Here is a 7,222-nt window from a genome sequence, read left to right as displayed (position 1 = left end):
GGGGGGCGCTGCTTGAACCAGGGGCCCCACTTGGAGAGATTTCATGAAGAAGGTGAGCCTTGAATTTGAAGAAGGGGGAGAGAGGGTTTGGAACAGCACAGTGCTAGAGACAATGTAGGTAACAGACAACTTGGACCCCCAAACAAGGGGAGTCCAGGGTGGCACAAACGGTTACCACATTCAGCTACTCACCAAAAGGTTTGAGGTTCAAGTCCACCCAGAGGCACCTCAGAAGAAAGGACTGGTGATCTGCTTCAAAAAAAATTCAGCTATTGAAAACCCTATGGAGCCGTTCTAGTCTGACACATATGGGATCCCCATGAGTCAGAGTTGACTCCACGGCATCTGGTTTTGTGGGCAGTGGTTGTTCAATGGTAGAATTCTCAACTTCCATGCAGGAGACCCAGGCTCAATTCCTGACCAATGCACCTCAAGCATAGCCACTACCCATCTGTCAGTGGGGGCTTGCATGTTGCTATGATGCTGAACAGGTTTCAGAGGTGCTTCCAGACTAAGATAGACTAGGAAGCCAAGGAAGTGAGGTAACACACTTGTGTGATTGGATTCCAAGTTGGCCACAAGATGGAAAGCACAAGACGAGAGGTAAGGAGATATCAAATGCAGTGAAGAAGGTGATTTCTAACATGGCACAAGTCATAGTCCTACTCTGCAGGATTGTCATGAGGAGAAGCGCCCAACTGAAGTGGAATCAAAGTGTGGATCTGAGGACTATTACCGCTGACTTCACATTCCAGTGAGTGTCTGGAGCAAGGGAAGACTTGAAAGAGAGATGACGCTGAACCTGTTCATGACATGATAAGCATCAGATGATTGGAGAACCTGGGAGGACAGACCTAAAAAATGGAAGCTTAGAAGATTCGAGTTTAAAGATAAAATTCTAAGAATCCAGAGCTTATCACTGAAAAGAGTAGGAAATCTCTTCATGGACTCACATGTCTGCACTGCCCTCCTGTTTTAGCAAACTGTGAATCCTACCCACCATCACGAGCGCTTTCACAGAAGACAACCCTGACCTAATCAGTAATTAGTTAATGGTATACGGACCTTCTTGGCAAGCACTGCTGAGGCTACACAGAGGTATGGCCCATAACATTAAAGAGTCTGCCCTCAGGAAATAAAAAGCAGTGCAAATGAAAGTTAGAAAACAAAAAAGAACCTTCACTACTCCAATTTACATCACAGATACAAACACTGGCTTTTGTCTGTATCAACAAGGGTGTCCATCTAGACTAGAACCTTGCTACTCAAAGTGTGACTGGCAACATCACCTGGGAGCTTGTTAGGAATGCAGACCCTCAGGCCAGATCTGCAGCCCATCACAAGACCTGGACTAAACCACCCCCTTCTAGTCATGAAGACGATCCTCTCCAGGGGGACACTGGCTCCTCCTGCCCTGGAAGCACCAGGAATCACACACTGGGGTGCTTTGATCCCAAGTACCTTCCCGCTCCCAAGTCCTTGACAGCATGGCCGATGTCTTAGCTAGCGCCACCCTAACAGAAACACCAACAAGCGGGTGGCTTAAAGAACAGAAATTATTTTCTCACAGTTCTGGAGGCTAACAGTCCTAAGCAGGGTCTCAGCCATGTCAGTTCCTTCTGTGGGCCTCTCTCTTGGTTTCTGGTATCTTCCAACAATCCTTGGTGTTCCTTGGTGTTCCTTGGTGTCGTGTGGTGTTGCGTGGTGTTCCTTGGTTTTGCGTGTGTTCGTTGGTGTTGTGTGGTGTTGCGTGGTGTTCCTTGGTGTTGCGTGGTGTCCCTTGGTGTTCCTTGATGTTGCTTGGTGTTCCTTGGTGTTCCCTGGTGTTGTGTGGTGTTGCATGGTGTTCCTTGGTGTTGCGTGGTGTCCCTTGGTGTTGTGTGGTGTTCCTTGATGTTCCTTGGTGTTGCATGCTGTTCCTTGGTGTTGTGTGGTGTTGCGTGTGTTCCTTGGTGTTGCGTGGTGTTGCTTGGCATCTGTCTCCTCCTGTGTGTGTCTGTGTCTGTTCTGCTCTCTTTGTAACTCAGAAGTGCTTAGGTTTAGAACCCATCCTACTCGAGTGAGTCCCTGGATGATGTGAACTGTTAACATTCTCGGCTACTAACCAAAAGATTGGAGGTTTGACATTCCCGGGGCCGACTCTTCACACAACAATTAGACTGGACTACAGGACATAAAATGATACTCGTAAAGAGTGTGCTTCTTAGCTCAAGTAGATACATGAGACTAACTGGGCAGCTCCTGTCCAGAGGTGAGATGAGAAGGCAAAGAGGGTCAGGAGCTGGTTGAATGGACACAGGAAATCTGGTGCGGAAAGGAGGAATGTGCTGTCACAGTATAGGGAAAGAAACAAAGGTCACATAATAATGTATGCGTAAATTTTTGTATAAGATACTAACTTGAATTGTAAACTTTCACTTAAAGCACAACAATTAAAAAAACAAACAAACAAAACATTAGCGGTTTGAGTCCACCCAGAGGCACCTTGGAAGAAAGGCCTGGCAATCTATTTCTGAAAGAGAAGCCATTGAAACCACCGTGGAGCACAGTTTGACTCTCACACGCGTAGGGTCACCATGAGTCAGAATCAACTTGATGGCAACTGGTTCTACCTGGATGTTATGGATTGAAAATTGTATCCCCCAGAACTGTGTGTCAACTTGGCGAGGCCATGATTCCCAGTATTGTGTGGTTGTCCACCACCTGTGATTTGTGATTTTCCTATGTTTTATAAATCCTGCCTCTATGATGTTAATGAAGCAGGATTAGAGGCAGTTATGGTAATGAAGCAGGACTCAATCTACAACATTAGGTTGTATCCTGGGTCAATTTCTTCTGAGATATAAAAGAGAGAAGAGAGCAGAGAGATGGAGGGACTTCATTACCACCAAGCAAGAAGAGCCAGGAGCAGAGCATGTCCTTTGGACCCGGGGTCCTTGCACTGAGAAGCTCCTAGACAGAGGAAGATGGATGACAAGGACCTTCGCCCAGGGCTGACAGAGAAAGCCTTCCCCTGGAGCTGGTGCCCTGAATTTGGACTTTTAGCCTACTAGACTATGAGAGAATAAGCTTCTGTTTGTTAAAGCCATTCACTTGTGGTATTTCTTTATGGCAGCATTAGATAACTAAGACATTGGGTATGACCTAATTATCATAACAAAGAAAAAAATTATTTCCAAACAGGATCACACTCACAGGTATAAGGGCCGTGACTTCAGTACAGATTTTGGGGGACACAGTTCAGTCCAGCATGAACAGTGACCTGCCCCCAATGCTGTCAAACTTCTCTGTCATAAGGAGGCTTATCACTGAGCTTCCCACTTGGCCGGAAGCCGTTGTCAGGGTTGCTCACAGTGTCCTCCACAGGCACTTCTCTACAAGAGGGCACTCATTTCAGACTACTCTGATGCTTTTCCCCAACAATGCGTTCAATTAAAAACCCCTTGAGTCAAAGTAGGTGTCCCCGAGCAGTGAGTTGTCTACCAGGGTGGCTCTCTGCTGCCCTTCCCTCCCCAGGGAGCCCACCACACAGTGTCCTTGGGGTCTGAATCAGCCAAGAGCATTCCAAGGAACAAGAGAGCACCCTGCTCCAGCACCTCCTGGGCACCCTCTGTGCTTCCCTGAGCAGCGTGAGCGGCTCACCAGTGCCAAGTAATGACGCATCTCTGTGTAGGTGGGTGTCTGGCCATCACAGCCGGAGACAGGCTGTCCAGGCCTTTGTCTGCTGTTGGCCATGATCTTGAGGATGGGCAGAGAGAGGGATCACTAATTCAAACATCAGGGTTGCCTGGATCCACATATGTCAATCAGATTCACGCCCATTCTCTTTGAAACACTGTTGTTAGGACACAGCTCATGATACTCTCTGTAGAACTTGGCAGAGGCATGTCAATCAAATAAACAAAATAAATAAAAGACGATAAAAACGAGTACCATAAACATGTAAAACAACATACACAATCAAAATAAACTACGAAAAATGAAACAGGTAGAAATCAAAATAATTTTCTCCAAAGTTGGGAAACATGACCCTCAACCCCCAAACACTCCAAGGATTCAGACTAAAATCTATGATTTCCTCGGCAATTTCCTCAGCAATTCAATCCAGACTGGCAGGATTCCTTCAGCCAATGATGATTTTCAACCAAGGCTTTAAAAAACAGTCTACTATCCTAAGATACCAAACGTAAGCATTTCAAACCTTCAACCTCAAATTAAACTTTATTCACCTTAACTGTGAAAACATAAGCTGTCAGTGTGTATCTTGAGGGGGATCGTTGTTCTTGCTGTTTTTGTGCTTGTTGCCATTATTGGTTGCCATGGAGTCAGCTCAGAATGAAACATTGCCCCATTTGGCACCATCTTCCAGCACCGTACTGGACAATGTTCTATTGTGATCCCTAAGGTTCTCATTGGCTAATTTTCAGAAGTACGTAAATCACCAGGCCTTTCCTCTGACTTAGTCTGGAAGCTCTGTGTACGCCTCTGTACCATAGGCTACCACGCTGGTATTTGAAATCCCCGTGGCATAGCTTCCAGCATCACAGCAACACCCAAGTCACCACAGTACGGGAGGGAAGTGATAGCATATTACATTGGTTTGTGTGCTGCGTTCTAAAACACACAGTCACACTAAACAAACTCAGCAGGTCAGCACTCTGCTGGGGAGGACTCCACCCCCTCATGCTGCGGTCCACGTTGAGTCTGAGCCACGTGTGGGCAGAGACTGTAAGAGCCTGACCCTGGTGGAACTGGCACCGTACCCTGCTCTGCAGTCCCTCTCAGTCACCGGTCAAGGCGCAATCGATTCAGGGGGTTGGCGAGCTGCAGCCTATCCACACCGCATAAGCCCACAAGAGAGTTGCTCTTGGGTAGAGAAACACCCCCAGGGCACGTGGGTTAATAAACACAGTGGCCACCACTTGTTGAATACTCAGAGCGCGTCAGACACTGTTCTGGACAGTCACTTGCGTCTGTGTTCCGCAAAGTGTGTTCCCTGGATTAGCAGCACCACCCGGGAGCCGGTTAGAAATGCAGATGCTCAGGGCCCAGCCCAGACCTACTTAATCACGCCCTCCCGGGCTGAGGCCCTGCCACCTGAGCCTTGTCTGGCTGTTGATCTCTGCTAAAGTTTAAAAGCCCCCAGCCCTGATCATCTCATTTCATCCTCAGACACTCGATGACTCAGATGTCATTTACCCCAGCTGACAGGATATAAGTTGAGACTCAGAGAGGTTTTTAAGAAAAAAAACTCTGTGTGGTTTACGCTCCTGGCCAGTCCTGGCCAGTGGAGTTGGGATTTAAGCCCCAGCGTGGGGGCCTGGAGCAGCTGCTGATGAGACACCCAGGGTGGTCCATCAGGCCCCTTTCCTCCCTGTCACCGGTAGTGAGGAGCACAGGGCTTTGTGGAGAGAGCCTGCCTTGTAGGCGGGGGAGTCTGGACTCCAGCCCACGCTGCCAGGGGCCACCCGTAGGACCCGGCACCCCAGCGCACTCTTGTGAGCCTCAGTCTTCTCCTCTATGAAATGAGCTTTCCTCCGCAGCAGTGAGAGGACCATGGAGCGTCTGGCATCTTTAGTCAGAGCCCTGGAGATAGAGGTGAGCTCCTCTTCCTCGCACATTTCTGCACAATCCTCTGAGGTCACCAGGGTACCTCAGACGGAAAGATGACTCACACTGACCAGAAGTGCAGCTTGAAGAGAAAAGCCCAGCTCCAGGACCCCGGAACCTCAAGTACTGACTCAGGTATTTCATCACCTGAGTGAGAGGCAAATATTTTTACTAAGGGCCTATTGGGTAGACTCTGGGGTTTCCAGAATTTAGAATGTAACCCATTTTATTGCCTTCTTTCAGTATAACCTAAACCAGAAACCTCTTGCCTCAGGTTGTAGTGATGTAAGGTCCTGGATGGGAAGGGTCTTTGTAAAAGTGACCGAGACCCATTATTTCCACCCATCATGAGAGGTCAGTTGTTGGCATTTTTTTCTTCCAAGCTGAGAGAACACCGTGACATCACACAGGACCCTCGTAGGATTCATGGCCCAAAGGGACCTAAAAGCTGGGGAATTCTTTTTTTTTTTTTTTAAGTGCCCTCTTGCGGTTGATTATAAATTCAGAGCAGCCTCAGCCAAGTTAAAAGAGCTGCCTACAGTTTAACAAATAGCGAAGGTGTGAGAAACAATTTACTCTAAGGGACAGGACAGTCAAAAGACAGGCCTGCTATCTTCAGCCCAGGAGTTCATTCCTGAGCTGGAAGGACACAATGGCTGCATCAATGGACTCAAACAAGCCAGTGACCCTGAAGGTGCTACAGGACATGGCAATGTTTCGTTCTGTCATACATAAGGTCACCATGAGTCACAGCCCGCTGGACAGCAACTAATCACAACCACGAAAGCCAAGGATCTTGACTCTAAGCAACCAGCTTACTGGCCCTTCCTTTGCGTGATTTGCATATCACCTTCCTTGGCATGCATCTGTGCCCATGGCACCACATGTCTGCAGATTTTGAGGTTGGTTACGTTGGTCACATCTCATTTAGAGGAGAGAAATGGACCCGGAGGGAGAAACAACATCCTCCGATGGAAACCCAGCCCTCAGGGGAGGGCTGCAGCAGGAGCAGCTGCAGACTGGAATGGATGCGATGCATTGAACTGTGTCCCTCAAAATACGTGGGGAAGTCCTGTCCCCTGTAGCTGTGAACGTGACCATGTTTGGAAATAGTGGGTTTCTTTTGTTATGTTAAAGAGGTTTGCTGGATGAGAGTGGATCCTAAACCTAATCCCTTCTGAGTGATGTCCGATAAAAAGAGCAGAATAGAACACAGACACACAGGGGAAGACAGACGCTATGTGAGAACCCTTCTATAAGCCAAAGATCACCAAGGAGCGCCCAGGACTACCAGTTAGGAGAGGCCCCCTCCTAGAGCTAATGGCCTGATCTGGACTTTTAGCCTCCAAAACGGGGAGACAACAAATTCCTGATCTTTAAAGCCACCCACTTATGGCATTTGTGTTAGGGCAGTGCTCACATGGAAGGAGAAAATTCTACTACAGAACCAGCAGTGCTTCATGGGAATTTACCTAAGGACACCTTAGTTCAAAGCCACCATTCTTCATACACACCTTAGTCTCAACTTCCCAAAGACAGTTACTAAAAACAAATGCTCCATATCAAATACTATATACTAAGCCCTCATTAAGCCTTTCACCCAGCAAACCCT

Source organism: Trichechus manatus, unplaced genomic scaffold (genome assembly GCF_000243295.1).
Source record: "Trichechus manatus latirostris isolate Lorelei unplaced genomic scaffold, TriManLat1.0 scaffold00120, whole genome shotgun sequence".
NCBI lineage: Eukaryota > Metazoa > Chordata > Mammalia > Sirenia > Trichechidae > Trichechus > Trichechus manatus.
Note: the sequence above shows the minus strand (reverse complement) of the source record.